Raw genomic sequence first — 26,524 nt, 5'->3', positions numbered from 1 at the left:
CTCCCATTAGATTGCAAGCTGCTTTGGGGTAGGGACTGTCTTTTTTTTTCTTATTTTTATCCTCTAGAACTTAGCACCATTCCTGGCACATAGTAGGTACTTGATAAATGTCTATTATATTATATCATATATAATTAGGAATGCTAACTATAGTGTTGAGAGAGAAAAAGAAATTGAAGGAATATGCATAAGCAAGGAACAAACAAGATTTAATATATTTAATCTTTAGAGTGAAAGTTATTCAATCTTGTGTGATCACTGTGAGTATATTTGGAGAACCCTAGAGAATCAAAAATTAATTGAAATAAAATCTCCAACCAAGTTATAGGACATAATATGAACCCCCTCACCCCCAACTGTCAACATTTCTGTATATTACCTAAAGACTCAAAGATATCTAGAGGTGGAGTCAAGAAGGAGGAATAGGGGCAGCCACCCAGAAGAACTCTTCTAATATTCCCCTCCAAATAACTTTTAATTAACATCTCAAATCAAATTTTGGAGCAGCAGAACCAACAGAAGGTTGGGCTGAGACATTTTTGTAGCCTAAGAAAACTTAAGAGATCAGCAGACGTCTGTGACCCTGGGGTGAAGTATGTAGAGAGTACACACCCAAACAGGGCCAGGGAAATGGCAGCTACAGCAGCAGCTTCAGGAGCTCTCAGCCCAGAGACAGTAAGGGGATTAGACAACTTGATCAGAAAGATATTACAGGGGACTCTGTGCTAGCACTAGGTTTAGCTGATACTGACTGACAACTCTATCATCCTTACACAGTTCTGGGTTAGAGTTCCAGGGAAGAGAAGAGTATTGGTGGTTGGTCACAAGTGAGCAGGGGCCTTGGTCACAATACCAAAGCAAAGAGAAGTGCTAGCCCTTGTGGCTGCAGGGGACTAGAGATCCTTCCCTGGTAAAGACCAGAGCACAGACCAGAAGAGCTGTGACCACACCTCTCCCAGAAACACACCACCTTGGAAGCACCAAAAACTTGCAGATGCCCAAAACTAGCTCTGAAAATAGCAGCATGAAAAAGCCTGAAGCTTGGCACAGTGCCTCCCTGATCCCAGGTGACTAGAACCCAACTTCAACATAAAGTTCAAAGTCAAGTAGTAGGAGAGAAGAATGAACATACAAGCTCTTCTCTTCTGCGGACATAGTCAAAATGAAGTTCAATCCCTTTGTGACCTCTGTGGGAGAAGGCTAATGGTACAACTGTCCATGTGGGCATTCATCCCAGAAAGGTGGTTATCACAAGGCTAAAGCTGGACAAAGATCGCAAAAAGATCCTTGAGCGAAAAGCCAAATCTCACCAAGTAGGAAAGGAAAAGGGCAAATATAAGGAAGAAACTGTTGAGAAAATGCAGGAGTAAAAATTACATGGCTGTAATTAAATTTCTAGAATGAACAAACCTTAGTGTGCTGCTTCAAAAGACTCATCTTTGGAGTGTTCTCTTTCCCTTTTCCTTACATCTCTTGATTCCTTTTGTAAACTTGTTTCATTTGCCATTACCAAAAATTGGAATTTTCTCAAGTTCAGTCGGGGACCCCATTTGAAGACAAGGATAGAACAAAGGTTAGCCACATCCCAGTAAGAACTTATCTTTAAATAGCCCAGAGTTCACATAAACATTCTACAACCCAACAGGAGGGTAATTCAGAATGAATTATTATTTTGGTGGGTGATTTTGTGTGTGAAGGGTTTTGGGAGGGGGTTCAAGGTAGAACCCCAAGGAGGGGTATTAGTAGTTGCTAAGTAGCTTCTCTCTTCATTACCTAGGAAGATTATGAGAAGGAAGTCTTATTTTAGAGATCGTATACTTGAGTACAGTTATATTTCCCATCCTAAAAGCAAATATACTTCTTATCCTACACTGTCCTCCTTCCTATGGTCTTTTCCCCATTTTTGCCACTTCAAAAACCCTTCTTTTGTGGGGGCAGGAGGGGAGGGTCTTTTTTTTCAGGTGCTTTGTTGACTTCTGGTTTGCATCATTCATTTCCACCAGATTTTGGGTTGTAGGTTTTCTCCCTGTTTTTCCCCTACCCACCACCCCAGGGTGGCAGTCCCATGGGGTGTCCCCTCCTCTGGTCTGCTCTCTCCCATGTCTTCTCCCATGCCCCCTTTGACTTTTCCAGTAGGACATGGTGGGTCTCTGTGCCCTAGTGCCTGTGTGTCTTGTTTCCCAATTACATGTAAAATAATAATAATTGTATTTATATATTTTTAAACATTTTATCTTAAAACTTTAAAAAAAAAAAAAAAGAATGAACATACAAAAATAAAAGAAGAAGACCATAAAAAGCTACTATGGTAGCAGAGAAGACCAAGACATAAACTAGAAAGATGACAACAAAGTGGAAACAGCTACAAAAAAAAAATGATAATTGCACTCAAACTCAGAAAGAATTCCTAAAAAAGTTAAAGAAAGAGATAAAAGTGGTAGAAGAAAAACTGGGAAAAGAAACAAGAGTAATACAAGAAAATTATGAAAAGAAAATTCACAATTCGGTAAAAAGAAGTACAAAAAAATACTGAAGAAAATAACACATTAAAAAGCAGAATTGGTCAAATGTCAAAAAGAAGCACAAAAATCCACTGAATAGAAGAAGTCCTTAAAAGCAGAATTGACCAAATGTAAAAAGTGATCCATAATATCACTGAGGAAAAAACATTCTTTAAAAATTAGAATTAGGCAAGTAGAAGATAATGGCTTCATGATGACACATCAAGAGACAATAAAATAAAGTCAAAAGAATTTTTTAAAAATCAAAGAAAATATGAACCATCTCACTGGAAAAACAACTTACCTAGAAAATAGATCCAGGAGAGATAATTTAGGAATTATTGGACTACCTGAAAGTCATGATCAAAGAAAGAGCTTAGACATCTTGTTTCAAGATATTAGCAAGGGAAAGTGCCATGATACCTTAGATCTAGATGGTAAAATAGAAATTAAAAGAATCCACTGATCCCCTCCTAAAAAAGATCTCAAAATGAAAACTCCCTGGAATATTAGAGCTGCCCAAGTCAAAGAGAAAATACTTCAAGCAGCCAGAAATAAACAATTCAAATATTGTGAAGCCAGTGGCAGAATCACACAAGATTTAAGAGCTTCCATGTAAAAGGAGTAGAGGTTGTGGAACATGATATTCCAGAAGGCAAAGGAGCTAGGATTACAACCAAGAATACCATACTCAGAAAAACTGAGTGTAACAAGGGGAGAAAAATGGATATTTAATGAAATAGAGGACTTTCAAGTATCCTTGATTAAAAAAAAAAAAACCTGAACAGAAAATATGACATTGAAAGACAAGACTCAAGAGAAACATAAAAACATGAAAGAGTGACTCAATAAAATTAAATGGTTTACATTTCTATATAAGAAGATGATACATGTAACTTCTAAGAACTTTATCATTTTGAGGCAATTAAAAGGAGTTTATATAGACAGAAGGTATGTATGTGAATCAATTATGTTGGAATGATTTCCTAAATAAATTAAGGGGTGAGAAAGAGGAATGCATTAGGAGAAGGGGGAAAGGAAAGGTAGAATAAAGAAAATTTTCTCACATAAAAGAGGTACACAAGGAAAAGCTTTTACAATGGCGGGGAGGTGGGGAATGCTGGTGTATAACAGGCAGTGTTTGAATCTCACTCTCACTGGAATTCGTTTAAAGATGGAAGACTATATATAAACATCCAGTTGTGTATAGAAATACAATTTAACCAATAAGGAAATGAGAAGAGAAAGAGGTAGCTATGATAAAAGGTAGAGCAGATTAAGGGAGGCAGTGGTTAGAAGAAAAAGAGACTTTTGAGGAAAGACAGGATAAAGAGAGAGAAAGGAAGAGACAGACAGAAATGAGATGGAGGGAAATACACAGTTTGTAATCATAACTATGAATATGAATGGGATGAGCTCATCCATAAAATGGAAACAGTAGAATAGATTAGAAACCAGAATTCAACAATATGTTGATTACAAGACATATTTGAAACAGAAAGACATACACAGAGTTAAAATAAAGTGCTGGAGCAGAATCTAATATGCTTCAGTTAAAGTAAAAAAGAAAAGTAGAGCTAGCAATTATGACCTCAGACAAAAATAGACCTAATTAAAAGAGATAATCAGGGAAGCTACATTATGCTAAAAGGTACCATAGACAATGAAGTAATATCAAAAAATTTTACAGCAAGTTTCTCTGAAAAAAGTCTGATTTCTCAAATACATACTAAGGATAGAATTGAGTCAAATTTATACAAATACGAATCAGTTCTCCTGATAAACGATTAAAGGAGAGAAACAGGAAGTTTTCAGAAGAAATAAAAGCTATCTGTAAACACTTGAAAAAATGCTGTAAATCACTATTGATTAGAGAAATGCAAATTATAACAACTCTGAGGTACCACCTCATACCTATCAGAAATGACAGATGCTGGAAGAGATGAGGAAAAGATAGGTACACTAACGAAAGCTGGTGAATTAGTTAATTGATCCAACCATTCTGGAGAACAATTTGGAACTATGCCCAAAGGGCTATAAACTGTATATATTCTTTGACACCAAAATACCACTATTATGTCTATATTCCAAAGAGATCAAAGAAAAAGAAAAAGGACCTATATATGCAAAAATATTTATAGCAACTTTTTTGTGATAGCAAAGCACTGGAAATAAGAGGGGGTGCCCATCAGTTTGGAAAATAGCTGAACCAGCTGTGGCATATGATTTTGATAGAGTGCTATTGCACTCTTAAGAAATGACTAGAAGAGTGGTTTCAGAAAAACATGGCAAGACCTATATAAACTGATACAAAGTGAAGTGAGAAGGATTGGGATATCATAGTGCACAGTAACAGCCATGTTGTAAAGATGATCAACTGTGAAAGACTTGGCTACTCTGATAAATACAATGGTCCAAAATAATTCCAAAGGACTCATCTTACATACATACATAAATACATACATACATACATGCATACATGCATGCATAAATGTGTGTCTGAAAGCCTCCATTGAGATGATAATTGAACTAATTGGAAGTGATATGATCACCAAGTGAGACAGTTTAGAATAAAAGAGAAGAGAGTCTAGGAGAAAGCCTTGGAGAAACAGCCATTATTAGTAAATGTGAGCTGGATAAAGACCCAGCAGATGAGACTAACATGCAGTGGTCCAACAAGTAGAAGAACCAAGAGAGTATAATGTCACAAAAACCTAGTGATGAAGAAAAAGTGATCAGCAGCATCAAATGCTTCAAAGAGGTCAAGAAAGATGAGGATTAAGAAAAAGTCATTATATTTAGCAATCCAGGCATCATTAGTAACTTTGGAGAGGGTAGTTTTCATTTGAATGATGTGGTCAGAAACCAGGTTGCAGACGTTTTAGAAGGGAATGAGAGGAGAGGAAGTTGAACTGAGAATTAGATGGATTTTTCTAGGAGTTTGGTTGAGAAGAGGAGAAATATGGGACGATAGTTCTTGATCCCTAAAAAAGTCCAAGGGAGAAAGTGGAAAAGAAGCATGCAACGATAAAAGTCAGATGAATCGGATTCCATATCTGGCTGAAAAACTGTGCAGTTATATAGTGGAGAAGAATGGTATATAGCTACAGTAACAGCAGATGGGCTGGTTTTCACCACTAATGCAGTAAAGGAAAAAAATGTTCTCCCCACCAATTGACCCAAGCATTATCTAGTTCCCAATACTAGCCACAGCAGCAGGATTTGAACTAGTGGCATTAGTCTTTCTACCAGCAGTTCAATAATAGGTTTAAACTCTTTATATCATTCTTGGAAGCAAAAATGTGAGAGATCTAGAAGAGAAGATACAGAAGAAAATGGCTTCTGCTGTTCACTACTGTTTACTAAGTTGCCTAAATAGAAAAAATATTCAGAACAGCTTGAAACAAATTATGAGAAACATGAGTATTTGGAAATGTGCATCTTTTGTTGTTGTTAAGAAGCTGTCAACTTGAATATTGACATAAATGATGAATTAACTGTTCCCTTTGGTCAACAAGCACACCTTAAGACGAGACCTTGGCTCTTTGGCTAAAACAAAAGTTTGGGTACAAGACCTTTGATCTTACAACCCTAGAAGGCATTTGTCCATCAGTATAAACTTCATTTGGCAGTTTTTTGGGTGGATAGGAATGGAAAAGCATTGGCTTTATGCCCTAAGGGAACTCTATATAGTTACTTGGCATATAAATTTCTTAGTTTTATTATAAAGATAACAACAATAACAACTGAAATTTATAGAATTCTAAAGTTTGAAAAAAAATTTTTAAAACTATAGGCAGGCAATGCAAATATGATTTTCCTCATTTTATAGATGAAGCAGTTTAGGGCTCTAAGTTCAATGAATTGCTTATGATCAGACAGCAAGTAAGATTTACAAGTCTGTTGACTCCAAGCCTAGCACTTAATCCATGAAACTATAATGTTCTTGTCTCTGGGATCCAACGGCAAGCAGGAAAAATACCTGGTAGTCTATAGCGGTTGATTTGGAGGGAAAACCTAGGTTAGGCATGGGGTTCTGCTATGTTAGTACCATGTGTGGCAGTGAATAACAGACAGAGAACACAAGAGTCAGGAAAACCAAAGTGAGCCTAAAGGAGGAATAGGGCTCCGGGAACACCCAGAAGTTGAGGGCTGAAGCAAAGTCAGATTTGAAAAGTACATGGAAATTAAAGGAGCAAACAGGTGTCAGATACCAGGAAAAAGCATTGAATTAGAAAAGAGTCAAAGAACAAACCAGGGATCCAAATGAAATAACAAGTTTTGAAACAGGCAAGTGGTCAAGAACCAAGGAATCATTCAGGGCCAAACATTAGGAATCAAGCAAGGAATGTAAGGGGTCAGCACCAAAACAAGACTTACAGTGCCAGTAAATTATGTTTCTCATGGCTGAGGGAAGAAACCTTTTCCACATCTCCTGCTATGGTAAAATGCACTCCCAGAGCAGAACAGTATCATTTCAAAGTCTACTGGGGAACTATATTGAGAAGAGGATGAGTAGATTAAGAGGGTAAATAGATGAACTCAAATGGGGTAGATTCTCATATCAGCACAAGTACAAATGAGCTATATGAAGATGGGAAGGAAATAGGATATTTGGGAATAGGAATGTTAGATGGGGATGGGGAATGAAATCACTCTTTGGAGGCTCAGGAAAGGATGTTCAAGATTAACTTGGGAAGTTTGAGTCAATGCTAAAAGGTCAGAAGTGGGTCAAATATGATCCTTTTCAAATTCAGCAGTTCCTGTTATCATTTCCTTATGTTTCACACTGCTCTTCTTCCCCAGCAGATTGATTCATGTCTTACTAGAATGGCTTTAAAACAACTCACCCTTTTTACTGGGTTCCTATCAATGATCTCTTTCATCAGTTAGCTTAAATGCTTGACTGACCAGGTAGTCTCACAGAAACTGAGTTAATACTGAGGGAAACCTAAATATTCAGATTACCATACAGTGCCAGATTTTTTTTTAATCATCCCTTTGCATTCTTCCTTGAGGTGTTCAAGGTGCCAGTCATGCAAATTCAATTGTCTATCCAACTGAGATGCATCTAAGGGAGGAGAAAGCAAAAGACAGGATTGGAAAATAAGATGAGGAAAGTCTTCAAAATAAAGACATGCAAAATAAACAACCTGTATCTTAGAAAGGATGTAGAATTTAAATAGCTCAGTTGTATATGGAGATACTAGTGAGACAATGAACTTGCCTTTAAAGTCAAGACTGTATTTAAACCTTTGTCCCTAGCAAAAGAAGTCTGGGAAGTATGATAGAATCAGGACTGATCTGTCTATCCATTCTTTGGATATTGTCTGTATAGTATCTGTAATGGGAATATAAATTTTAAAGATCTTCCCTACCCCTAGGCTAAAGTGCACCTGGAGCCTGGGGTGGGAGGCTTGTTTTTCATACTTCTTGATTGGCCAGTGGGTTCAGAAGGTTGTTACATTCTCTGAGCCAGGAGAAGGCTATATAAGCCCTGATGTGTAGCTTTGTTTTGGGGCTCACTTTGAGAAGTGTTCTGTGATTTGATATGGATTCTGGGAAGCCGTTGTCCAGAGCCCCCCGTCTTTGAAAAACCCAGATGTTGATTTGGTATGGATGTAATGGTTGGACAGTTTGGAAACTGTCTACTTGATCTGTTTCTGTTTTGATAATTCTGTCTGTATATTCTGAAGTTCGGGGTGCTGACCTCTTTCCCCTGAACTAGGTAAATGATACAAGTTTGACTGATTAAAGTAAGCTTGTTAACCCATTTTGAGTTGCTTTCCTTTATCAAAGCAGATCCAAGAACCTGTGTTGGCAGCAAACCCTGAGGATGCTTGGGGTGCTTGCTGCTACAGTATCCAGAAGGCAAGAAAGAGTCCTCTTTCTCAAACTCTTGACTGACCTGGTTGTCTCATAGAGAATGAGGTAATATTGAAGGAAATCCAAATATTCATATCACCACTACAGTGGCAGATTTTTTTAAAAAATCATCCCTTTACAGTCGTCTAAGCTAAGAACTGGACCTGGAATATAAAAAGTTGTTGAACAGGAGAAGCTAGAGCCCCTCATCTCCTACCAGCAGCATAATAAACCACGGTACTGAGGCTTACCTTAGTCCTATTCTAGGCTAAGTATTATTACCTTGGCTGAAAAAGGAAAATGCACTCTAGCTGAAATAAGCATTGTAATAGTAGAGCTGAAGAGAACATAGGACCACCCACACAACTCAGTGGCTAAAGATAGTGAAAGACTGCATATGCTCATTGAATAGTGAACCCAAGCAGAAAAGGAGATTGACGCATCTAGCAGAAAAAATCCCAGTGGCTGAGTGACCTATCCAGACTAGCCCAGAAGCAAATTGACCCATTCACCTGAGACACCATTCCCTATAAGAAACAAGCCCAGCTGAGCTGTCCATTTATTGAAGATATCAAGTCTTGTAAGGAGTCAGCCACTTGAGCAGTGGAACAACTTGTCCTCATACCTCACGGTGAACTTTGTGAGTATTCTGTTGCATGCCTGTGAAAATAGGCAATAAAAATGCACTGTTGGTGGAACTGTTCAGCCATTCTGGAAATCATTTTGGAACTATCCCCACAAAATTCACTAAATACCATATAGTGAGAGAAAAGACATTGAGACCCTTCACTTCAGAGTTGTAAGTTGCCTTGGTTACATGTATTTTACACCCAAATTCCTCATTACCATTGTACTTGAATTGAGGTTCACGTTCAATTGAGGGAGTTCATTTAAGGAGCAAACAGGGTTAGACTCTGTGTACTGGTGGAAGAGTTCACCTCTGGCTTTAGGATGTAATGCTTTGTAACTACTTTCCCTGCTATCCCATTTGAATAAAAGCTTTTGCTAAAGAACAGGATGCAATGGCTGATTATAAAGAGAAATAATACTGGTGGGGGCTCATGAGCTAAATTTGTTTTAATAGCAACTGATAGGGTTATCTCCAGAACTCTGAGAAGAGAAGAATGTCCGTCTGGGGACTCAACATGACTTGGAGTGTAAGCCCAGAAGGTGGTGCTACACAAATAATAAATGACAAACAGAAAGAATTTTTTTAAAAATACAATGATCATATGCTCCAACTATTCTGGAAAGCAACTTGGAATTATGCTGAGAAAGTGGCTAAAATGTCCATGCTCTTTGACCCAGATATCCTGTGACTAGGCATATATTCCAAGTAAGTCCAAAACAGAAAAAAATAAAGATTCCTTTTGGAGGATGTATATGCATTGGTATGTATGTATTGTGTGTGTGTGTTTGTATAAACACATATATTTGTAAGACAACACTTTCTATGGTGGCAAATAGCTGGAAACAAAATAGATAGCTATCCACTGAAAAATGTATAAACAAATTTTTGTGTATAAATGAAATAATTATTGTACTATCAGAAATAATGACTATGAAGAATACCTGGAGGCATAAAATTGAAAATACTAAGTAACTTACTTATTCATTACCATACCAATCAAACTACTAAAAGATTACTTTATAGAGGCAGAAAAAAATAATCCTGAAATCATCTGGAGGAAACAAAGGTCAAGAATATAAAGGAAAATAATGGAAATGGCTGGAAAGAAGGTGGGGAGAGCTAGAGTGCCATATCTCAAACTACATTACAAAGTAGTAATCACTAAAAAAAATTTTTTTTTTGGTACTGGTCAAAAAAACAGAAAGGTCAATCAATCAGCAGAACATATCTGGCACACAATATATAGATGTAAACTGAAACAGTAGCCTATTAAACTGTTGAACTAGTGTTCAATAAGCAGAAAGACTGAAGCTACTTGGATAAGGACTTGGTAATTGACAAAAACTACTGGGAAACTAGAAAGTAGCCTGGCAAAAAATCAGATCTAGACCCACAACATTTCATGAGAAGTTAGAGTGCTAGGGTTGGAGTCACAAAGATTCATCTTCCTGAGGTCAAATCTGGCCTCAGATACTTCCTAGGTGTGTGACTCTGGGCAAGTCACTTAATCCTGTTTGTTATCTCAGGTTCCGCATCTGTAAAATTAGCTGGAGAAGGAAATGAAAAACCACTCCAGTATCTCTGCCAAGAAAACCGCAAATGGGTCACAAAGAATCAGACATAACTGAACAACAACAACATTTCATATCACATATAAAGGTTATCTTCAAATGAGTACGTGACTTAAGAGTGGCTAGGTGCCTCGGGGAGTAGAGCATGGGCCCTGGAGTCAAGAGGACCCGAGTTCAAATTTGGCCTCGGACACTTAATACTTACTAGTCATGTGACCTTGGGCAAGTCACTTAACCCCAATTGCCCTGCCTACCCCACTCCAAAAAGCAAAAAAAAAAAAAATGAGTACATGACAAACATAATAGATGACATCATAAGCAAATGAAACAATATGAACCAAATGAAATCATTCAACCCGTATGAAACAATGCTTCAAATTGCTAATAATTTTTGCTTTACTTTTTAAAAATATTTTTACATAATTAGCTTATTAGTTATACCAAATCCAAAACTAAGAAACAAGCTAAGCTTAAGAGCTCAGTGACTAGAAAGCTGAGCATTTCAGAATGTGCATTTTAACACTCACTTGACTCTAAAGTACTGCCTTATCCAAATACAAGGAAACATACGGTGATTATGATATATTTCTCAGCTGATTCCATGTCTGTGAGTACTATCCAGCATAACCCTACAAGTTCATACACACACACATGCCACCTCTCACTCTTCCTGCTCTGTCTTTGCCAGACTACAGGCTGAGGCATGGTAGAAAGCATGTCCTGCATTGGAAGGGGTAATCGTTAAGTTCTCCAGAGAACATTCTGTATTATCAGAGTACAGTAATGTACCGGAAGAACAACTAATAGCAAGAGGTCAAGACTTGTCTCTTGGAGTCTAGTGTAAGAAATCACCTCAGGCTTTTGGACTTTAGACACATGGAAAGCTGGCTCTGGCAGTGAGGTCAGATTCAGACCAAAGGCAATAATCTCTAGTCAATGCTGAGTTATGACCTTATTTTCCTTTGTTAGCATTTTTAATTCATTAAATAAATGATCCTCCTTAGATAGTGCATTTCTGGGAGATTAGTACCTGAAACCACTCAGGCTTTGGCACAGAACCTCACATTGCAGTTTATTGTTTTAAAAGGACAAAAACAAAAAACCTCTGTCTTAGAATGCACCACTAGAATGTTCTTACTATCTTAAAATTAAAAGAAGTCTAAGTGAAGAAGAAAAAAGATTTCCAGAAAGAACTTTCTTACAGGAATAACTTCATTGGGTATTAGAGCTGGAAGACATCTTAATGATCATCTAATCCAGGGATTCTTAAGCTTAGTTTCTAAATATTTTATGACTATATTTCAATATACTTTATTTTCCTTTGTAGTCCTATATATTTTATTGTATGTATTCAAAAACATTCTGATAAGGGGTCTATAGGCTTCACCAGGCTGCTAACAGAGTCCATAAACACAACAAATGTAAGAATCCCTGATCTAATCTCATTTTTTGGATGAGGAAAATGAGGCACTTAGAAATTAGGTTACTTTCTTGAAGTCACAAAGCTAATGAATGCCAGTTCCAAGGCTAATTGTTAGAATTGAATATCATGTTTTTTTCATTTGCTCAGGCTTAGAAATTAATTACATACACATGTATATATTAATATATATTATACATGATGCACATTTTATGTATAATTTGTATCCATCATGTATCTGTCTGTGTGTCTATATACGAACATATGTATATCTATCTAATGGATGAGGTCTCTTAGTCCTCTGAAGCCAATAGGAGAGTCCAGCATCTCCTCGTGGAAAGAATTTCTTATTAAGAATTAAGACTTCACTTAACAAAAGAAAAACAAACAAACAAAAAATGAGTTAAGACTATTAACATTTTGGAGGCTTCTACTTTCATTCCAGGATGCTAGAATTCATGCTCTTGATTTGAAGATGGTGAATTCTCTCTAGTGATTTCTAGCAACGTGATGATGTCTTACACATTTATGGTGTCTTTCTTTTAAAGGTTTCAAGCCTGGTATACCTGAATGATTTCTCACAATTAGTCAGTCCACCAAAAACACTGATAGCATGCTCCATTATTTGCAGAATTCTGTACCATAGGAAATGGAAAGAAGACATAAAGTTCAGTTCTTGACTTAAAGGAGTTTATAATCCTTGAGAAATTTCTTGCCATTTTACAGATGGAACAGCATAAATTGTGAGAAATCAACTGACACTATGTAATGAGCAGCCTATATATTATTGAGAAGCCAAGACAAGACAAGGCAGTGGAGGGGGTGCAATGCTGATAGAGTGCTGGACCTGCAGGCGGGAAGTTGCTGCTGAGTTGGTCAGTCAGTCATCAATAAACATTTATGTTTATTATCAATAACCTATGTGCAAGGTACTGTGCCAGGTAATATGGACATGTCCAGAGAAATTTGGTTACACAAGTTGTTTGCATGTTGTCTCTTCCCTTAGACTGTGAGTTCCTCAAGGGCAGGGACTACCTTTCACTTTTCTTTTTATATCCAGAGCTTAGCACTTAGCACAGTCCCTTGTACATAGATTAATGATAATAAACATAAATATTTGTTGATAACTGACCGGGTCTTCTAAGCAGATTCCTCTTAAGCTACATCCCTTTGTAGAAAGAGATACCTGGTTTTCAACTTCTCCCTACTGTGTTCTCTACTTTGCTGTTTCTAGAAACCACAGTAAGGCATAGGTTTAACTAATAAACAAAAAGGGCAAATTACCTCTTAAAAGTCTATAACATAATTGGCTACTATCACCTCTAATGAAATATCTTTGTAACCAGACCCCACATTCAGCATATTCTATAGGCCAGCACTTCTAAAACTAATCTCGTGAATCTTTGTAGATATGTTTGCCTTTAAGATGTAGTCAGAAGACACAATTAGAGAACACACAAAAAGCAAAAGCTTTTTTAAAGAAGTTTTTCTTTCTTTTTTAATATCATGATTTCCCCAGTATCCCTCCCGATTCAGGAGAGCTATCCCATATAACAAATAGCATTTGAAAAGAGAAAAAGAAGGGGAGAAATCAGCATACATGATCAATACTGAAAATACATGCAAAGTTCAACACTTAGAGACTTCCCACTTCTGTCCAGGTGTCCAGTGGAAGAATCTTCTCCTTTTGAGTCCTGCTTGCTCTGCTTACTTTACTCTGTACCAGTTCATGTAGATCCTTCCATACTTTGTATTCATCACATTGGTCATTTAAAGGGAGGACATTTTAATGAAGTGGTATTAGTAAGTAGCCATAGTTTAAAAAAACAAAACTCCCTTATAAACCTAGAGGCACACTCTCCTCCAAAATTATACAGCAGGAAAAATGGGCACGGGAGAATAAAAGTGGAGAGCCATACATATAAAGACTATGTGTGGCCATGGAACCCAGTGGGAGGGCCACTCTAATTCTGCAGAGACAGGAATGTCTTCAAGTGGACAACGAGATAGAAGTCTGCTGGATGAACCTGTTACGAAGCTATGTAGTGTAGCCAAAGAGTGAAACACTATTTAAATGCTCACTACCGGATATAGCTTAGACCCATTTCTGGCCCCTTCATAAGCAGATGCATCCACGTCTAAGACAGGCTTTTGCCCCGGTAGATAGATCGTTCTGTTAAACTGCTTCCTTGCCAGAGTCCTAAAATAGATAATCATTTTTAAGCACCTACTAAGTATCTGACAGTGCTGAGAGTGGGAGAAAGAGAGAGAGGGAATCTATTTACCAGAAACAAACTGATTAACCCTTCAAGGTTTCAGTCACGTGGTCATTGTGAGTCTTAAATCTTCTCTTCTGGCAAGTGGGCTTCTTTCCCCTCTGACAGGGAAGTTTTCTTTGGTCCATATCCTTGCATGGAAGTCATAATACCTTGCTGCTTCAGATGTGCCTCTATCATCTTCTCATCCACAGAATCCACGAAGATGCTTCTGCAAAGTTTTGTGATGTCGTCATCCACTGTAAACTGACAGCTCTTATTGTAAAAAAAAAAAAGGACTTTCTTCTTGTTGAGACCATTAATAATGATTATCTGCTCCCCTAATTCCTTTACGACTTTTTGTGCATTCGGCAGGCTTTCTTCTATGTCTCCTAACAGGCTTCCTCCTAATTTTCTCCGTGTTTATCTAAGAGTCTAAGTAAGGTTTTGTCTTGTTTTGATGTTTTCATTTTTCACGTTGTACTTGGATTTGGAGGGTATATTTCCCTTCGACTACTTGAATTTTGGGATTGTTGGGGAGTGCTTCGGCTCTCAGTCATTTTTTCTGCTTAAGTTCAACAGAACGCTGCTGGGTTTTCACCAAAATTTCTTCCTAAGTTAGGGGATGTGTATCACCCCGCTGGTGACCAGTCTTCAAATAGCTCACAGTCTCAGCGAGAAGTGCAAAGGAAGGTCCCGAGGCTCGCAGAAGGGCTTTCCCCGCAAAGGACTTGTTTGTGAGATCAGAACTCTGTTCTGCTGGCTTTGAGTCTCAGGATTCTTCCTGCTCAGGGTTTGCCTCCCTCTTAGATGAAGATGACTTAGAAGGATTTGGATGTCTTCCTGCAGCCTGAGTGGCTCACCCTCCCAGACTTTCATTAAATTTGGATCCGTGGCGCAGGCTGCGTGGGGGCTTGGAGCCTCCCCAGTAGCTTGGCGGTGGCCTTAAGGTCAGAGGCGGCCCAACGCCCCTGCTTGGCACTGGTCCTTTACCACTCCAGCTCTCAGAGCGCACTGATCCGGGCCTTCAGCGTTGCCCACAGCCTGCTCCAATCTTCGCTTCAGGTCTCAGCTCCCACACTTGCACTTCAGCGCTAGTGCAAACTTGGTCCTCAACGCCTCCCTGTCCTGGGCTCCCTCACTTGCCCAAAGGTGTTGGCGTGAACTTGTCCTTCAGAAGCCGCCTGCCCCTTCCTTCAACCAGCAGGCCCATTCTTCCCTCAGCTGCTGCCCGCCGCGGCCGCTGCTGGTTGGCACTGTTCTTTCAGGTTCGCTGGAGCTTTTCTTCAGCCTTGTGGGACCCACACACTCGCCCTTCAACGCCTGCACTGTTCTTTGCAGCCCTCACACTTGCCTTTTGACGTTGCTGCGAATTTGCCCTTCATGGTCTGTACCCGGCCTCTCCCTTGCCCTCTGCACTTCACTATCCACTCTCTGGATCTTGTCTCCTTCCAGAGAAAGGGATGGACGGATGGACTCAGTAACTGAGACCCACCCTCCCACTTATAAAAGTGGACGGCTGATCTAGCACCAGGGACATTTAATCAAAATCATGCCTTCCACAAAAAAAAACAGATGCTTTCAGAGGCTAAATAAAGGTTTCTTTTCAATATAACCTGTGATCTAATCTTTACTGATCTTCCCATCTTTTATTGTTGTGCAGTAGTTTCTGACCCTTCATGATCCTTTTTGGGATTTTTCTGGAAAAGATACTGGGGTAGTTTGCTATTTCCTTCTCTGGTTCAATTTTTACAGCCAAGGAACTGCGACAAACAGGGTTAAGTGACTTGCCCAGGGTCACACAGCCGGTAAGTGTCTGAGGTCAGAATTTTACTTCAGGTCTTTCCTACTCCAGGGCTGGTGCTCTATCCACTGTACTATGTAACTTCCCCTCCCATCTTTCATGCTTCCTAATTAGCCAGCCAGGGGTGGGGAAAAGCAGCCTGGACACCACATGTGACCCTCTGGGTCCTCAAGTGCAGCCCTTTGACTGAATCCAAACTTATTTAGTTCTGTGAAGTTCCAAAGGTTCTCCACCCCAACTAGAATTTATTCCCTTCATCAGTCCTCTCAAATCTTATCTCTCCTGGAGATAAGTACAGAACCTGGCTTTCTATTTTACTGATAAAAATCAAACCAAATCCATCCATTGTGATTTCCTTCTCTTCCTACTCTCACCCCATTGGAGAAAAACAAAGGGGGTGGGGAGGGATGCATGGTAACAAATATGCATGGTCAAGAAAAAGAAAGTCCTCCATTGACTGTATATAGAAATATATGTCTCTTCACATTAAAACTATGGCCTCTCCAACTGTAGATATATAGTATGTTTCATCATTGTTCCTCTGGAATCATGGCTAGTCATTTTTGATCATAGTTCTTACAGCTTTCAAAGTTATTTGTCTTTACAATGTTCTTGTTATTTTATAAATGATTCCCTGGTTGTCACCTTCTCTCCACTCACTTGACCTCTCTCCCAGTTCAGATACTCCTTGCCCCTTGCCTCTTGCCTCTCACTGCAATGGTCCAATTGGTCTCTGTGCTTCCAATCTCCTTCTTCAATTCCTCTTCCACCAGGCTCCCCAAATATTGTTTCTAAAACATAGCTATATCCACATCACTCCTCTACTAAACACATCTTCAATGGTTGGTTCCTACTGTCTCTGGGATAAAATACAAATCCTTCCACCTGGCATGTAAAATTCTTTACAATCTAGTTCCCACCTACTTATGTTTCCTACTATTCTCCTTCTCCTCCCAGCAAACTTGTCCACTTGTTGTTCCCCAGAGTGATGTGCACAATCTCCCTGCTCCGTGGCCTTGCATTTGTTTTTGCCTGTGCCTGGAATGCCCTCCTTCCTCACATCTTCTTAGGATCTATAGCATGCTTTAAAGCTCGGTTCAGGGACCACTTCCTATGGGAAACCTTTCCTGATTGGTTACAGGTTGTAAAGAGGATTAAAGGATTTAATATTTTTTGAGCACTTGGAACAATGCCGGGCATATTTTAGTAGATTAATCAATACTTGTTCTCTTCCCCTCATCAGTGTCATCTCTCACATCAGATGGTACCTTCTGTTTATTTAATTGTTGGCATGTTGCATTGCCCTTAGAAAGTGAGTTCCTTGAGGGCAAGGGACTTTGCTTTTGTCTTTGCAGCTAAAAGCAGATTTCAAATCCAACCTCAGATACTTGCCAGCTGTGTGACCCTGGGCGAGTTACTTAACCTCCTCTGCCTCAGTTTCCTTATCTATAAAATGGGGATAATAGTAGCACCTACCTCCCAAGTTTGTTTCGAGGATCAAATGAGATCATAATTGTAAAGTTCTTAGCACAGTGCCTGGTACCTAGCATTATATAAATGTTAGCTATTAATAGTATTTGTTGTTCTTTTTGTTGTTCAGTCATTTGAGTTGTGTATGACTCTGTGACCTCCTTTGGTGTTTTCTTGGTAAAGATACTGAAGTGGTTTGCCATTTTCTTCTGTAGCTCATATTAGGGATGAGGAAACTGAGGTAAAACTGGTTAAGTGACTTGCCCAGGGTCAGACTGAAATAAAACTCCATTCTACACCACAACAACACCCTTCTTTCCAGGGTCAAGGAGATCCAAATAACAAAAAATTGCTCAGGCTGCCATACAGTCAGAGAACTGATAAAAAGAGGAAACTGGAGCAGTGTACTTGTGTAGGGGGCTATATTGCACTCCACTAAGTCTAAGAGAAAGAGCCCAACATTCATCTGGAGCCAGTTTCCCACAGAACTTACTAAAGAGACACCTAGGCTAGAGAACCATGAATTGGCCAGAGTTGGAGGAGTCTGAGACATCTCTAAGATCCAGGGAATGTCAGGGAAACTCTCATCAAAATGGAGGGAGTCAGAAAATGAACAACAGGGGAAAGTAAAGAAAAAAAGACTGAAATTACCAAAGATCTCAGAAGGAAGAAAACTAAATTAAAGACCTTGAGCATAAGCAGATAAACCAGCAGAGAAGATAAAATGAACATAATGGAAAATAGCTTCCAGATCAGGGTAAAGAGTTCATTTGACTGTGAATAAATATTGTGATCTCCAGCTCAGGTGAACAGAGGAGTGATCTTTCTTTCACTATGCTTTCCATCTTCTGTCCCCTGAGAGAAGGCAGCAAGGATCTGGGCCTAACTTCCATCTGAGCCAACATAACTTCTATTTTCCCTCATACCTGTCCCCTGAAGAAAGGAAGAAGAAAGTTAGAGGGGAGGAGGACTTCTATCTCCTGGTATGTAGGTTCAATTTCTCTCTCCTATGCCACCTGCCTATTCTCTGCCTTTGTTGGGAAGAGAAGTGGAACAGGGTGTCCCTTCTTACTATGTGCCTTCCATCTCATACTGCACTCATCTCCTTCCTGATTTCCAGTCTACTCTGCAATGACTAACATCCTCATACTTGGTCAAATCCTACAAACTCCAGTGATTGTGAAACAAATTTCACCACTCCTTTCAACTTCCCACCCCAAAGTTCCAACCAAATGCTATAAACTTATTCTACTGTGCCCTCAGGAATACCTGTCCCATAGGTATCACACTTGTCTTCATCTTGAATCTTTTCCTCTCCCACTCCTTCCACCTTCTAATAATCCCCAAGACCTGTCTCCCTGCTATTAACACAGCTCCCCAACCCTCTTTCCAGTACTGACTGAACCTTCAGTTATTCCCCTCAGCTCACTGGGTGAGGTAGAGGAGAGAGAATACTACTATCTCTCTATTGCCACTTTCACGTTTCTCCCCACTTTCATCACTCAATAATATCTCCTTCTTTAAATTTGTACTCTTCATATCTACCATTTAATCAAAATCTTTGTATCTGTTATCTACAGATCTCCAGGTCACTCTTCTTCTTCCTTCCTCAATGAGTTCAGTAGCTAGGTCACAAATTTTCTCTCCTCTCCAGTTCTTATCCTCATTCTAGGGGACTTCAATATACATATTGACTATCCCTCAAACACTCTAACTCTTCAGTTCCTCAGCCTACTCACTTCCCATAACCTATTCCTCCAGCCCACCTCAAGTCACACAAATAGATGGTCATACCTTTGATGTTGACATCACCCACAAATATATCTGTTCCACATTCAAGAATTCTGAAATTCCCTTATATGACCATAATCTACTGGCTTTCTATTTCTCTCTCCTTCCTCTCTTCCTCAACTTCTCAGTTCTCTCCCAGGCCCCTATTGAATCCCTGGGTCCTTTATCATATCACCAACTGTGCTTCAGCACAATTGAACAAATATAATTAATACTATAATATAAAATAATAATAACACAATATAAAATAACAAATAATATAAATAAAACTTCAGCCTTGAATCGTTCTTACATCCATTGCCTTCATTCTGACATATGTGCTGCCGAAAGAAGGCAGGAAAAATCATGCAACTCTTCTGACTCAATCCAATATAAATATACATTACACAACATCAGCTAGGTTCTCACTGCTGTTGGGCAAACCTTTTACATCTTGCTTATCAATTCACTATCCTGGTATCCACTGCAGTTCTTCCAGACCTTTTCATCCCTCCTCTAACCTCCTATGATTCCCTTCCACCACCACCACACACTGTTAGAGAAGAGCCTTTGCTTCAGATTTTACAGAAAATTCTGAGGTCATTATTGCTGAATGTCTTCTTGTCACCACCTCCTCATCTCTTGTCACTAGGATGCTTTCTGCCATTTTCTCCTCTTTGTCCCCACCTCACACGATGAGGTGGTCCTGCTACTAAGGAAGACCCCTCTATCTGCACAAATGATCTCATTACATGTCTCCTCCAACAGACTGACCTCTTTGTCATCCCTCATCTGTCACTTATCTTCAATCTCTCCCAGTCTAATAGCTCCTTCTCTACTGTTCACAAACATGTCCATGTCTCTCCCATCCTCAAAAAACTCTTGCTTGATACTTCAATCACCACTATTATCCTATATCTCTTCTGCCCTTTGTGGCTAAACTTCTTGAGAAGGCCATTCTACAATAGGTGCCTCTACCTTCTTTCCTCTGCCTTTCTTATTAATCCCCTACAGGCCAGCTTCTGACTTCATCATTTCATGCAAATTGCTCTCTACAAAGTTACCAGTGATCCCATAATTGCCAAATCCAATGACTTTTTCTCCATCCTCATTCTCCTTAACTTCTCTGCAGCCTTTGACACTGTTGACCACTCTCTTCTCCTTGATAATCACTTTCCCCTAGGGTTTAGGGACCCTAGTCCCTCCAGGTTCTCTACCTACCCATCCTGCATAGTCTTCTTTGCTGGATCCTCATCCAGATCACAATTTCTATAGATGTCCCATGGGACTCTTTCCTCTTCTCCCTTTATACTACTTCACTTATTCATTTCATTAGCTACCATAGGTTTAATTATTATATCTACGATGATAATTCTCAAATCTATCTTGCCCTAACTTCTCTGCTGTTCAATAGTGTCACCTCTCTAACTGTCTTTCAAATATCTTGAACTAGATTCCAGTAGACATCTTAAACTCAACATGGCCAAAATGGAACTCATCTTGACCCTTCCCCAGGCCTTCCTTCTCTTCCTAATTTCCCTTGATAGTACCACCAACCTCCCATTCCTGCAGCCTTGTGATTTAGGTGTCATCTCCAACTCCTCACTCTATCTCACACCCCCATATCCTATCTGCTGACAAGGCCCACTGATTTTACCTTTGCAATATCTCTTGAATATGCCCCCTTCCCTCTTCTGACACTAGCACCACTCTGGTGCAGGCCCTCATCAATTCACACTTGAGATTATTGCAGTGGCCTGATGATGGATCTGCCTGCCTCAAGTGTCTCCTCACGCACTCACACCATCTTCTATTCAGCTGCCAAAGTGATTTCCCTAAAATGCAGATCCAACTGCATCACCCTCAGGGCCAAATACAAAATCCTCTGTTTGGCATTCAAAGCTTTTCACAACCTCCCCCTCTACCCCTGCCAACACGTGCCACCTTTTCAGTCTTTACAGCTTATCCCCTGCCACATATTTAGAGATGAAGTGACACTGGTCTCTTTGATGTTCCAGGAACAAGACAGTCCATGTCTCAGCTCCAGGTTTTTTTCTCTGATTGTCCCCCACGCCTAAAATGCTCTCCCTTCTAATTTCTGCTTACCAACTTCCCTGGCTTCCTTCAAGTCCCAACTGAAATTTTATCTTCCACAGGCATCCTTTCCCAAACCCTCTTAATATTAGCACCTTCCCTCTATTAATTCAATCAGTCAATAAATATTTAAGTGCTTACTATGTACTAGGCATTGTGCAAAGCACTGAGGATAACAAAAAAGGAAAAGACAGTCCCAGTCTTCAAATCACAGTTTATCTATACATATTTCTTTGCTTTTTGTCTCCTTCATTAGATTGTGAGTTCCTTGAGAACTGGAACTGTCTTTTGCCTCTCTGTGTAAGACTGAACCTCACAACACCCACCCTAAAGGTGAAGGAATGTTTTTGTTTGTTTTTATGCAACTAAACACAGAATGAGAGGGGCACATAAAGGGAGGAAAAGAAGGAAGAAGAAAGAGGGGAATGTGTAATATACCCTAATTCAGTCAAAGGCTAACAATGAAGGACAAATAACTCCTGTTAGGAAAAAGAGAGCCTACAGGAGAATGGGTGGGGATGTAAAAGGAAGGACTGAAGAATGAAGAATGAAAAGGAGAAAGCTTGTTTTAGCAACAGGAAGGGCATACCATTTATGAATATTCCTTTAGGGAAAAAATAATCTATACAAAGAGATAAGGACTTTCTGGTGGGTATTATCTAAAGACATTTGGTACACGGAGATTTGGATGCTACTTATACTGCCTTAGGAGAAGGGGAATCATAACTTCTAGGGGAAATTATACCCAGAAGAGTAAGAGGGCATGGATCAAAGGAAGGAATTTTGAGGCAAATGGAGAGAACAATGACCAAGAAGAGGGCAAAGTTCAACAAAGAACTGCATAATCAAGGATGTAGGAAGATTCCTACCATAGGACAATATCCTCTCTATAACCTTCAGAAATTAGTGTTTCTAACAATGATGCACAAGACATAAAAAGAAGGGCAGGGAATAAGATCTACAAGGCAAATACAGAAAATCTTCAGAAGAGGGAACTCAAAATAAGTGCCTCACAAGTTTTAATTCCATGAGGAATATAGAGAACAAGGAAAGACGAAGTAAGTATAAGGGTCACGGATCAAAGAATAACAGGCTAGAAAAGACAGAAAAGCAAGATAAATAATGAAGAAAAGGAGGAAAAAATATTTTTAGAAAAAGTACAGACATTTTTAAAAATAATGGACAAAACACAATGAAAAAAAGGAGAAATGGGATTTTAACTTTGCTATTTAACTAAGAGGGATAAAAGAGGGAAGAATTAAATAGTTAGAGAAAAGCAAGAAAGAAAAAGGAACCAATAAGCAAAACTCTAAAACTAGAGAAAAAGGTTACAAACAGAAGGAGAGGTAATGGGGCTTAAGGCTGATTGGAAAAGAGAAAGTGAGAATAGAGTTGCCTCAAAATAAATTAAGCAAAAAAAGCTAAAGAGACATAATACTGTCTTTATGGAAAAAGAGGGAGAAAATCCTAATTTGGAGGGGGGAGAGCAAGAAAAATATTAGAAACAAATTAATTAAAATATAAACTTAATGCTCAAAATGCTAATTGTGAATGGATCAAATAATCCAATAAAACAAAAAGACTGACAGACTGGAAAAGAAAATAAAACTCCACAATCTTTCTTTCTTATAAGCAATACTTTTTAAAACAAATACAAAGAATACAAATTAGGAGCTAGAAAAAAAATTACTATGCATTGAAAAAAATCTAAAAATAAAAGCAGAATTTGCAATTATGCTATCATACCAAGCAAAATCAAATATTCAAATATAAAAAGGAATTAAACAAGAAAGCTACATTATGCTAAAATAAATATAGACAGCAAAGCGATATCAATATTAAACTTATATTCTCCAAATGACTTAACATCTAAATTTATAAAGAAAGCATTAATCAAGCTATAAGAAGACATAGAAATAGTGGCAGATGTCAATGTCCCTCTCTGTTTTGGACGTATAATTAAAAGATTTTAAAAGGAGGACAATATAAAACTGAACAAATTGCTAGAGAAAATATAGCTAAAAGATTTATCTTCTGAATGGAACTGGTAAAGAATATACATATTTTTCAGTACCACATGAAACTTTTATAGAAATTGGCCATGTATTATGGTATGGAGACATGTCAAAGAAATATTAAAAAGCAGAAATAGTAAGCATATCTTTTACAGAGCGTAACACAGCAAAAACAGTCATTGATTTAAGAATCGCAAACAAAAGACAAATTCAAATGACGATTTAACAATGAAATTCTAAAATAATGAGTGGATCTAGTAATAAATCATAGAAACAATTAATAATTATGTTAAAGAAAATGATAATAATGAAACTACATACCAAAATTTCTGGGATACAGTTAAAGCAAATCTTGGGTTTGCTAGGGGAATAAGCATATTCCAACTAAAAAAAAAAAACATGAAAGAAAAAGAATGAAATAATAACCTGAATATACATTTTAAAGTTAGAAAACAAAAAAAAATAAGCAAATCTAAAATAAGCACAAAAGAAGAGATATTAATATTAGAGGAGAAATCAACTGGAATCTGAAACAATCATAGAAATGATAAAGCTAAAAGTTGGTTCTTTGAAAAGACTAATAAAATTAATAAACCTTTAGCCAATCATGTCTTTTAAAAAGCAGAAAATCTATCAACAAAATAGCAAATAAGCAAGGTAAAATCATACACAAAAAAACCCAGAAGAAATAAGAAGAATAATCAAAACCAATTGTACAGTTATACACTAACAAAACTGAAAAAAACAGAAGAAATAGAGAAATACCTTAAGAGAAGACTAGTGATCTTAAGGAATCCAATCTCAGAAATGGAGATAGAACTAATTGTAAAAGAACTACTCAAATAAAAACTCCTCGTCAGGATACAGTCATGGTAAGTACTCTATTAAACTTTTAAAGAACAATTATTGCCCATACTACATAAACCTTAAAGCCCAATATTAACACAGTTACTATTACTTCGAGATTAGAAGACTCAGGCCTTAATGGTTCCAAAAACAATTAATAAAATACCAGTGCTTTGAGGAATCCCCTGCCTAATCTCACTTCTTCCCTTGGCTATATAACTGATCATTGTATAGACTTTACTGATACTTCAATGGAGGAACAAAGAAGAGGGTTCCTTTGGCATCCACAGTTTATACCAGTGGCTCCTGGACTTTTTTTTCTTTTAACTTTTGCCACCACAGATCCATTCATTTTCTTTTCCTTGCGTGTTTCCCTCTTGGGCTCTTGCCTTGGTTACACAACCCTCGAGAGGGTGTAGCTGCTAAGAGATGCCAGCATTACTGCCAGCAATTGTGCCTCTATAATATTCTGACCATCAGCCTAGCAGCTGCAATGAGCTTGCCTTTAAGGATGTGACCCTGCCAGCTTTGAAGCTGGGTAACCGCACCCTTCTTCCAGCTGTGCAGCAGCCAGGACAGCAGCATTTTCCTGGGTACATGGAAATAGACTCAATTGGTCCAGAAAATATGGAGAGGACAGGGAGAAGGCCTTCCCACCTTCCATTCCTTTCATTTGGTCAGTTTACGAACAAATAGATATTTATAAGGTATTGCCTTATTTACCAAAAACTTCCCAAAGGCAGCCATCTCGCTGTTCCCCACCTGACTGTCCTTCTCTGGATATCATCATTCGCCTATGCCAAACAGCCCAGCTCCCGTGATTTTAAGTTGCTTTTCATGCGTTACCTTGTCCCTTAGATTGTGAATTCTTTGAGGGCAGGCATTGCCTTTTGCTTTCATTTGTATCCCAATGCTTAGCACTGTGTTGGACACACAGTGCCTACCTAATAACGGTTAACTGCCCGGCTGAAGGAGGAAAGTCCACGCACCGCTCGATTACATTTTATTGCTGCTCAATCATTTTAGTTGTGTCTATTCTTTGTGACCCCTTTTGGGGTTTTCTTGGCAAAGATACTGAAGTGGTTTACCATTTCCTTCTCCAGGCCATTTTAGAGATGAGGAAACTGAGGCAAATAGGGTTAAGTGACTTGCCCAGGGTCACACAGCTGGTAAGTGTTTGAGGCCAAATTTGAACTCCAGTCTTCCTGACTCCATGCCTAGCGCTTTATGCACTGTGCCACCAAGTTGTCTTGTTTACATTTACATAAGTTTAAAATACTCTGCTACCTTCTTGATGAACCAAGACTGTCCATGGGTTCTCAAAAGGAAGAGCAAAGGAATCATGGACTTCGATCTAGAACAGATCTAGAAGTCACTTAATTCAGTTCTCTCATTTTAAAACATAAGGAAACTGAGATTCAGGGATGTTAAATGACTTACCCAAGGTCACATAGCTAACCTGGAGAAAGGTCAGCAACTCATGATTTAACCATACAACAGGAATCTAATCAGTCATTCCTAGTCTACCACCATTTCTTGCTTTTCCAAAACAATAAAGAAATTTAACAATCTCCTACTCATCCCTGCCATTTATTTGACATAACTAAAAATTTCCTGGAAGGATAACAAAAACAGTCAAATACCTTATGTAGCTAGGGGGAAAAAACTAGTAAATTGCATCCATTAAATGATAGGACTGATTTATAACATATATACCTTAGTCCACTGTTTATTTAATAGTTCATATGGCTTCATTTGAAGTATTTTTTATACTCTAATAAATCCAGCTTCAAAACACCCAAATGTGCATTTTTTAAAAATCAGCCTATTTTTAATCTATTTAAATTGGGTAGATATTGAATGGTTCCTAGTAGTTTTAGGCTGTGCATTTGTGATGCCAAATGTCTAGATGAACAAGGAAAACTTCCAAGTTTTCTGGATATTTTCAATTATTGAACATTTGATGGCAATGTGCTGGGCTACAAGGGCAAAGGATAAAATAATCTCTCCTCTCAACGAGCTTACATTCTAATGGGAGAGATAAAAACATAAGATATATAAAGCATAAATACAATATTAATAAATACAAATATTTGCAAAATGGTTTTTAGAAAGAAAAGCAAGGTGGGGGGGAAGGCTCAAGCAACTGGGAGGCCCTGAGGAGGGTGGAAGCAGACCATGTACCATTTCCTGTTCTTCCATTGCTCTCTCCTTTCTGCACACCTCTGCTATGCTCTTCCCTCTGCCAAAATAGACTTTTATAACCCCATGTACATCTGTTC

The 26,524-nt window shown here is 38.5% G+C and overlaps 1 long non-coding RNA gene and 1 pseudogene across 1 annotated transcript in view; both read right to left on the bottom strand.

Moving 5' to 3' along the window:
- The window catches only part of LOC138143362 (uncharacterized), an 82,947-nt gene that overhangs the window by 22,513 nt on the left and 33,910 nt on the right, over positions 1–26,524 (bottom strand). The window contains exon 3 of the long non-coding RNA XR_011163684.1: positions 23,718–23,780. This is a non-coding gene — a long non-coding RNA (uncharacterized lncRNA). The remainder of the gene's footprint in view (positions 1–23,717; positions 23,781–26,524) is intronic.
- On the bottom strand, positions 14,288–15,628 carry LOC138143390 (general transcription factor IIE subunit 2 pseudogene; annotated as a pseudogene).

The sequence above is a fragment of the Petaurus breviceps genome, unplaced genomic scaffold (genome assembly GCF_028583685.1).
Source record: "Petaurus breviceps papuanus isolate PSGF00001 unplaced genomic scaffold, PetGlider_PUasm1.0 90639, whole genome shotgun sequence".
In the NCBI taxonomy this organism is placed as follows: domain Eukaryota; kingdom Metazoa; phylum Chordata; class Mammalia; order Diprotodontia; family Petauridae; genus Petaurus; species Petaurus breviceps.
Note: the sequence above shows the minus strand (reverse complement) of the source record. Positions and strands in the feature narration are given on the sequence as shown.